This window comes from Asterias rubens, chromosome 6, assembly GCF_902459465.1.
Source record: "Asterias rubens chromosome 6, eAstRub1.3, whole genome shotgun sequence".
NCBI classification, from domain to species: Eukaryota; Metazoa; Echinodermata; class Asteroidea; order Forcipulatida; family Asteriidae; genus Asterias; species Asterias rubens.
In genome coordinates, this window is record NC_047067.1 from 19,775,730 (window position 1) to 19,785,413 (window position 9,684).

Here is a 9,684-nt window from a genome sequence, read left to right on the forward strand (position 1 = left end):
CTATGCTCTAACGTTACAGCTACTTCCGGATTGCCGTTGTTTATGTTGAGCATGAAGGTGGAATAAAATTGCGACAAGAATTGCCCGGTTTATGACAAACTAGGTGGTTACACGCCTTCCACGAGGCCTTCATCCTATTCTACATTATTAACTTAAATAAGCTGCATGATAAAGCTTACCCAAAGAGACATTAAATCACATCAAATCATCCTAGGTATATCCATGGTGTTGACAACTTCACAAGCATGGCTGGTGGCCATTTTGAATATCGCGTCACGGCATCAAGCCGTCGAGTACCCAGACCTCTACTACTCTGTTGATGTTTATTTCGCGTAGCGTGGAAATCGGGTACCTGTCGGTTGCTTTAGCTGGTTCCAATCACCGGTGCCTGTCCAAGATCAAAGGGGCAAACTGGCTCCCGCAAGATCTCGCGGAATGATTCGAAACGCGAGAATCGAAGGCTTGAATCATATTAAAAGTGATGAATAAAGGCTTACACTGTAACTAATTGTGGTAATTAAACCAAGTAGCCTTACGTTTGTTTAACTTGAAATGATTTAGCGCAAAGTTGAAAGAACTAAAGGTAATACATGAGGTCTATTTTTTGTTCGTTTCTCAGCTTATTATTAATGTAGGAATAAATAACTTGTAGGTAGATTATTAAAAAGTGACCTTATTTCGTTGTTGAAAATATCTCACTCAAATTTGCGCCACCAAATAATCTAACTTTTAAAGCCTTCGGTACACTTCAACCACCCCCCCCCCACCGAAAAAAAAAAATAATAATAATAATAATAATAATATTAATAACAAAATATGGCCATCTTATGCATGTTGTTGTGTTAGAAAATTGCAAGGATTTTACTAAAACGCAAGGCTTACCATTTGAATTTTTGTAACATGCAAGGCTTTGATCATCCATTTTTTGTAGGGTAAACCGTTTTTGTTTACTAAAAAAGTTTTAAGAGATGAGCCTTGTGCCTCAAAATAAATACATCAATAAAAAAAAAATTAAAAAAATACAAACAAAACATGGGGTAGATGTCCTACAGTTTATCAAATTTTGGGCCATAAATTTAAGAAACACAAAGAGTTGTTTTTATTCTCTAAAATAATGCGATAGGTACCTCTGACTCTGATGTGTTTTTAACTTGAGGAAAACTTTTATAAATAATATTTTCAACTTGAGGAATGGTTTTAGATATAGATTGGTCAACATCAAATCTCAATCTTAGAAAAAAATGAAAGGTACATGATGCCATCACTGAAGAAACCAGCTTCATTTTAATGCATACAAATCGAACTTCAAAAATGTGGTCAAATAATACAAATAAATAAAATCACAAGGCATAAGTCAAGCATTTTTTATCAATGTTTTGTAATTTTGTTTAATGGAATAGTACAATATAACACATTTGGCTTGATCAGAAATGTATAAGGTTAAATCACAATAGGCAGTGGACACTATTGATAATTACTCAAAAATAATTATTAGCATAAAACCTTTCTTGGTGACGAGTAATGGGGAGAAGTTGATAGTATAAAACATTGTGAGAAACGACTCCCTCTGAAGTGCCATAGTTTTCGAGAAAGAAGTAATTTTCCACAAATTTGATTTCGAGACCTCAGATTTAGAACTTGAGGTCTCGAAATCAACCATCTGAACGCACACAACTTCGTGTGACAAGGGTGTTTTTTTTCTTCATTATTATCTCGCAACTTCGATGACCGTTTGAGCTCAAATTTTCACAGGTTAGTTATTTTATGCATATGTTGACATACACCAACTGTGAAGGCTAGTCCTTGACAATTACCAATAGTGTCTTCTGCCATTAAACCTGCAATTGTATGTTGATTTAAAGACACTGGACATGTTTGGTAATCGTCAAAGACCAGTATTCACTCTTGATGTATCTCAAAATATGCATAACATAACAAACCTGTAAAAATTTGAGCTCAGTTGGTCGTCAAATTTGCAATTAGAGAACAATGAAAGCAAAAAACGCCCTTGTTGCACAAGTTGTGTGCTTTCAGATGCTTGATTTCGAGACCTCAAATTCTAATTCTGAGGTCTCGAAATCAAATTCAAATATTTTAGTGAGAAATCGCTTCTGTCTTAAAAACTATGTTACTTCACAGGGAGCTGTTTCTCATAATGTTTTATACTATCACCAGCTCTCCAGTTTTATACTATCTCCAGCTCTCCATTGCTCGTTACCAAGTAAGTTTTTAATGATAACAATTGTTTTGAGTAATTACCAATTGTGTCCAGTGCCTTCAAAGGAATTGTATAATGCTGAACCACGGTTCTATAAGGTTATATCGCAATTGTATCAGGGAAATATCGCAATAGTTCAAGATTATATCACAATCATATAAGGTTATATCGCAAATGTAAAAGGTTATATCGCAATCGTATAAAGGTAATATCGTAATTGTATATACAGTTATATTGCAATTGTATAAGGTTTTATATTCAAGGAATAATTACCCAGGATTCTGTGTTGTTTTTGTCTTGGAATTTTGACATTAAATTTTGCTTTGACACTGTTGCCCATATTGAAGTTTTAAGTAAAATAGTCTTTTACGTTTTGCATAATTTGTATTGCACATTAGGAAAGCTCTTAAAAAGAATTTCCAAGTGTGGCCTTTGAATTACTTGGCTCATAAAAATCAATGGACGAGCAGTTAATATGACATGGGTAGTCAGCCCAGTGATCTCCATGACCCCTCCTAAAATTCCAGCCCGGATGCCCACGAATATGAATTGTAAATCAAGAACTCGTGGTTCAGTAACTAGACGCTTGTCATTTTTAAAATAGCGGTTAGCTTGGTAGCATTTGAACTCACAACCTTGTCACTGCAAGTCCTGTAGTCTAACCACTGAACCATCACAAAATTGTCATTGTAAAATGAGCAGTTAGCTGGTAGATTTCGAACCAACAACATTCTGATTGCAAGTCCTGCAGTCTAACCACTGGACCACCATTAGCTTGGTAGGATTCGAACCCACAACCTTGTGATTGTAAGTCCTGCAGCCTAACCACTGGACCACAGTTAGCTTGGTAGGATTCGAACCCACAACCTTGTGGATGCAAGTCCTGCAGTCTAACCACTTGATCACAGTTTGATTGGTAGGATTCAAACCCAGAACCTTGTGATTGCAAGTCCTGCAGTCCAACCACTGGACCACAGTTAGCTTGGTAGGATTTGAACCCACAACCTTGTGGATGCAAGTCCTGCAGTCTAACCACTTGATCACAGTTTGATTGGTAGGATTCAAACCCAGAACCTTGTGATTGCAAGTCCTGCAGTCCAACCACTGGACCACAGTTAGCTGGGTAGTCTTACCACTGGATTCGAACCCAGAACCTTGTGATTGCAAGTCCTACAGCCTAACCACTGGACCACAGTTAGCTTGGTAGGATTCGAACCCACAACCTTGTGGATGCAAGTCCTGCAGTCTAACCACTTGATCAGTTTGATTGGTAGGATTCAAACGCAGAACCTTGTGATTGCAAGTCCTGCAGTCCAACCACTGGACCACAGTTAGCTGGGTAGGATTCGAACACACAACCTTTTGATTGCAAGTCCTGCAGTCTAACCACTGAACCACCGTAAGCTTGGTAGGATTCGAACCAACAACCTTGTAACTGCAAGTCCTGCAGTCGAACCACTAAACCATCACAAAATTGTGATTCAGTAACTAGGGAATACTCATATTAGTCATTGTTAAACCAGCAGTTAGCTTGGTAGGATTCGAACCAACAAATATGTGATTGCAAGTCCTGCAGTCCAACCACTGAACCACAGTTAGCTTGGTAGGATTCAAACCCACAACCTTGTGATTGCAAGTCCTGACGGTTAGCTTGGTAGGATTCGAACCCACAACCTTGTGACTGCAAGTCTTGACGGTTAGCTTGGTATGATTCGAACCCACAACATTTTGATTGCAAGTCTAGAGTCTAACCACTGAAACACAGTTGGCTTGGTAGGATTCAAACCCACAACTTTGTGATTGTAAGTCCTGCAGTCTAACCACTGACCACCATTAGCTTGGTATGATTTGAACCTACAACCTTTTGAGTGCAAGTCCTGCAGTCTAACCAATGGGCAATGAACCTACAACCCTGTGATTGTAAGTCCTGCAGTCTAACCACTGAAACACAGTTAGCTTGGTAGGATTCAAACCTTTAATCTTGTGATTGCAAGTCCTGCAGTCTAACCACTGAACCACAGTTAGCTTAGTAGGATTCAAACCAACAACCTTGTAACTGCAAGTCCTGCAGTCTAACCACTGGACCACAGTTAGCTTAGTAGGATTCAAACCTACAACCTTGTGATTGCAAGTCCTGCAGTCTAACCACTGGACCAAGTTGACCACCATCCTGGAATAGTTTCATTACTTCTGTTGATGAGTTGTAGATTGCACTTTCATTCAAGAGGTCAAAGTGCAAAAGAAGACATCTGGAGATGCTGCATGTTGTTCCGAGCTAAACAAAAAAAGGGAGACGGACAAGTAACCTGTTAAAGGCAGTGGACACTATTGGTAATTGTCAAAGACTACCTTCACAGTTGGTGTATCTCAACATATGCATAAAATAACTAACCTGTGAAAATTTGAACTCAATTGGTCATCGAAGTTGCGAGATAATAACAAAAGAAAAAAACACCCTTGTCACATGAAGTTGTGTGCATTTAGATGGTTGATTTCGAGACCTCAAGTTCTAAATCTGAGGTCTCGAAATCAAATTCGTGGAAAATTACTTCTTTCTTGAAAACTACATCACTTCAGCGGGAGCCGTTTCTCACAATGTTTTATACTATCAACCTCTCCCCATTACTCGTCATCAAGAAAAGTTTTATGCCAATAATTATTTTGAGTAATTACCAATAGTGTCCACTGCCTTTACAGAGCTGTTAAATGATCAGGTTCAAGGAAAGGGATATGTTTGGTAATCACTCTTAAAATTAGTGGCAATAACAACCTTTGGTCAGAAGCCTACAGCGGATTGGGATACATAAAGCACTATGGAAACTAGTTAACCTCATCAACAACCAATAGCTTGTTTATTCCTCTTGTCAGGAAGTCGGCCACTGTGAATGTCGGCTTAATCATATTATCATTCAACTGTTTGTTTATTTTTGTTTATTTTTTATAACTGTTGTTCATATGCGATGCTTTCGAGATCTGGTTAGGGATTGTTCTGTGATTTTTATGTTTTTGTGCAATTCTGTGTCTTTTGCCCTGTTACTTTTGTGGTCTATTGTCATTTGTGCATTTTAATTTTTTATGTTTTTTAATTGTATTACATGAAACTATCTTATTATTGTATTAACTGACCAATTGTGAATTTAAGACCGCAATTCAGGTTTCTTATACTGCCAGTGTCTTTTTAAAATATTGTTGAATAACTAAACAATTAATTATATATTATTACATTTCACTTTCGATTCGAAAGACGTGGTTTTTTTTTTAAGCCAAGCAGTGACGCTTCTCAGTATGTGTATTCCCATCAGGGAATTTCCTTCATGCGTTGACATATTTTCTCTGGATTTTCAGCGATATCTCAAAAACCTGACCACCCTTGAAAATGTTAGTCTTATTGTGCACACCAACATTTTAAAGGATTAAACAGTCAAACTGTTCCATAAACTAAAGGTTTACTTGCCCTTTAAAGTCTGCATTTCTTCTGTTAAAGACACTGGACACCTTTGGTAATTGTCAAAGACAAGTCTTCATAGTTGGTGTATCTCAACTATGCATAAAGTAACGAACCTGCAAAAGTTTGAGCTTGATTGGTCATCAGAGTTGCGAGATAATAATGAAACTTGGAAAAAACACCCTTGTCACACAAAGTTGTGTGCTTTCCAGCCCTGATACTTCGGCTTTTAAGGGGCACGGCAGTTTTGCCTTGACTTTTTGTAAAAATTTAGGGCACCAAGGCAATTTTCAAAAGTTTGGAAGGGCATCACGGCAATCATAAAAAGTTGCGAAGGGCACGACGGCAGTTTGAAAAAAAACCTCCAAGTTGCCTGTAAAAAATAGTTATTCCAATTTTTCCATTTTCTAACTGTTACCCAATGAAAAAAGAAAGCATTCATCTAATTCAACAAAATAAAGAACAACTACTTACAATACACAATAAATAATTTTTGTTCATACGTAATCCTACTATTGGTCATGCACGTTGTGTAGTTTTTCGTAGAGACGCTAAAATTCCCACGTAACTGCTCCATTTTGACACGATGTTGACAGAATAAATGCATGCTGTGCGCGACGCCTATGCTGTACATGATGGTACATCACATGTACCAAGCATGGGGAAAACCACTATCCCAGCATGCAAAGACACGTCGAGTCTTTTTCTCAAGGCGTTTAGCGTTGGTTCGCGTAATTTTACCACTAGAGGGCGTTTAATCTCACGCTATCGCTCTGTTCCGAAACGCCCTCTAGCGTTCGATGTTTCGAGTATTTTTTTGTCGCACGCAAAGAACAACGACTAATGTGCCTGAAATCTGCTGTTGTGCCTTACGTGCGTGAAATTTGGGTCTATTTCGTTGACTATTTGGGTCTATTTCGGGACTTTTTGGCTTATTTTCGAACTTTGACAACGTTGAATATAATTTGTTTTCGGGAGGAAGGGCACGGCGCCAATGATGAGAAAAGGGCACGGCAATCATTGCCGTGAAAAATTGGGTTTTTGAAGGGCATTGCGGCAATCGGTAGGGGCAACGACGGCAATTGCCGTCGTTGCCGTCGTGAAGTATCAGGGCTGGCTTTCAGATGCTTGATTGCGAGACCTCAAATTCTACACCTGAGGTTTTGAAATCAAGTTCATTGAAAATTGCTTCTTTCTCGAAAACTTTGCACTTCAGAGGGAGCAGTTACTCATAATGTTTTATACTATCAACCTCTCCCCATTACTCGTTACCAAGTGAGGTTTTATGCTAATAATTATTTTTAGTAATTACCAATAGTGTCCACTGCCTTTAAAGTCTGCATTTCTTCAAATCAAATTTTATGTGTATGGTGAAGACAAAATACTGCGAATATTGTTTACCGTCAAAATAAGTGGTGTCCGTTCTGTCATCTGGGGCTGGGATGAAAGGGGCTTCTGTCTCCCTGATTCGCTTCCAGTCGATTTCGTGGAATAGTGGATGGGACTTCAGTTCTGAAGAAAGCAAGATAATATTTGAGAAAATTATGGGAAAGCATCATTAAAGAAAATGGCTAATTTGAACATCCTTTTTATCTGACAGTTATCAACCTAACACACAAGACAAGAACATAAACAAAAACAAAAACAACAGCAAACTGTCAGTGTCTTCATTCCCATTTTAGCATTCGACCGGAAGTCGCATGTCTGGCTTGATCAACAACCACATGAAACCGCAAACAAAATGGTGGTCTCTTTTAATTTGCCTAGACTACCGACGGAGAGAGCAAAAAAATCCCCATCGGATTGCTTCAGAAAGAAGGAAAACGGACCTAAAACATCCATTAAAAACCTCCATGTTCCCCCTCCACAAATGACCTAAAAAACATGCTCAAAACTTACCTTTAAATATTGAAAATGCTTGAAAAATGCGAGTTCTAGTGGTTGTGTTTTTGTTAACCACCGTCCTAGCTACACGGCGTACACACACGCATCACGGCAATAACCAACGGAACTTTCGCAATGCTTTCTGAAAAAACAATAAAATGGAAGTTTATTTAAAGGTGACGCAATGGGGTGGCACTAGTAGTACTATTATTGAAATACTTTCTAAATCACCAAACTATCTTTTTGAATTGTACAAACAGAGCCAAAATATTCGTTGATATTTTCACAAACTTACCCGTATTATTTTGAGTGTGCAGCCCCTTGTTTTACGGGTTTTCCCTGCCAGATATAAATATACGCCCAGTCTGGTACCTGGACTTATATGCATGTTTGTTGCGTGCTACAGAGTTTGTGAAGGTGGTACCTTAAAGAGAAAGTTCTTTCTTTGGAAATCCCGAAAAGCAAAACGTGTGCTCTCTGCTCCAGCATCGATTATGGAAATTGGAAAATGTTAATTGAATTGAACTTTGAAGTGATTTGCATGAAGAGGTAGCTGGTTTATTCGATTGTATTTTACCTGATTTTACCTAGTACAGCAGTAGTACTGGCTCCTTCTTTCGTGTTGGTTTAGAGTGTTGATTATAAACTTAAAGTTAAAGTAAAACATGGAGAAAGCAAAATGCTACAAAGTACATTCATAATTTCGACAACACTCACTCACTATTAAGTTGGTGTCCACTAGTTGACCCAGCTAGCTGAGCTAGTAGTTGAGCTGAGTAACTGATGCTCTGCACTCATTTTTTAAAATGATTACATTTTGCAAATAGTTAACTTTAAGAATGAGTGCAGGGCCCCTAATAGTAATACTGCATGGGGATAACTTTCCATATGGCGCCACCACTGTTTCACTCATTTTTACAAAAAGGGATATATCAATCAGGTAAATTAGATACTATATTATTTTATTTCAAAAAATAGTTAATGGCCTGACGTTTCGACCCTAGCAGAGTCTTTCTCGAAGGCTAAATGACAACACAACAAACATGAACAGGTAACTAAGTGAAACATAAGCAGTGAAGTGGAAATACATGAATGGGGTTAGAAAGCATACATAAAAAAGCAGGGGGTAAACAATGAATAGGGGGACAAACAAGGGGGGGGGGGGTGAAGGGAAGGGGCTGGCTTGACCACAAGCAAGAATATGGAAACACAAAGGACAACATCAGGGGTGGTGAGGTTGGGTAAAAGTAATTTATTCTAGTGAATGAGGCTCAGGCTAAAAGGCTATGGGAAAAAAAAGGAGACGGCAAAACAAAAGGTTTATTAGTCGTTTCCTTCTTGGATGTTCAGACCATGGGGTTGAATGGTCTGGAGGCGTCTAATCCAGAGTTTCTCCCTACTCAAACGCACAGTCTCTCTGTGGTTGCCTAGTGCCTCTATGCCCTGTAAGATCATGTCAGAAATGGAGTGATTAGGAAGATTGAAGTGATGACCTACAGGTGTATCTAGCTTTTGGGTCTTGACTGTAGATCTGTGGCCGTAGAAACGCCTCTTGAGTGTAGTTCTTGTTTCACCTATATATTGAACACCACAGACTCTGCAAGATATGAGATAAATGAGATTAGTGGTGGTGCAGGTGACATGACCCCTTGTCTTATGGGTGGTACCGCCGGTGTTACTGGTGAAGGAGTCCGATTCCCTGATGTGTTGTCTACAGACGATGCATTTGGAGATGTTGGAACACCTAAAAGTTCCCTGTGGTAGAGGGGGATTAACATCATCATTAATGGGAGGGACTTCTGCTCGGACAATGAGATCCCTGAGACTTGGTGGGCGTCTGTAGGCAACTATGGGTTCTTCCTGCACAGCACGTTGAAGTCGATCTGATGTGTGAAGAATATGATGGTTAGAACTGGTTATTTTACGAATGGGAGGAAGTGAGGGGTGGAAAGTGACAACAAAAGGAACTTTCCCCGTAGGACTCTGTTGTTTCTTTGGTCCTTTGGAAAGTACTGACTCCCTAGAACGAGCCTTGACTTTCTGGATAGCTCGATGGACTGCTAGAGAGCTATGACCCCTGGAAACAAGGTGTTTCTTAAGTTCCTGTGAGTGGTGGATAAAATCAGAATCACTAGAA

General features: G+C 38.9%; 1 long non-coding RNA gene across 2 annotated transcripts; it reads right to left on the reverse strand.

Moving 5' to 3' along the window:
* Positions 1-4,301: 4,301 nt before the first annotated feature.
* Positions 4,302-8,457, reverse strand: LOC117291913. 2 transcript variants are annotated; one of them, XR_004519221.1, is made up of 4 exons: positions 8,269-8,457; positions 7,563-7,689; positions 7,065-7,175; positions 4,302-4,493 (listed from the first exon to the last, which is right to left on the reverse strand). It is a non-coding gene; the product is annotated as an uncharacterized LOC117291913 (long non-coding RNA). The 2 variants fall into 2 exon arrangements; XR_004519222.1 differs by having other exon boundaries at positions 8,265-8,457.
* Positions 8,458-9,684: the final 1,227 nt, after the last annotated feature.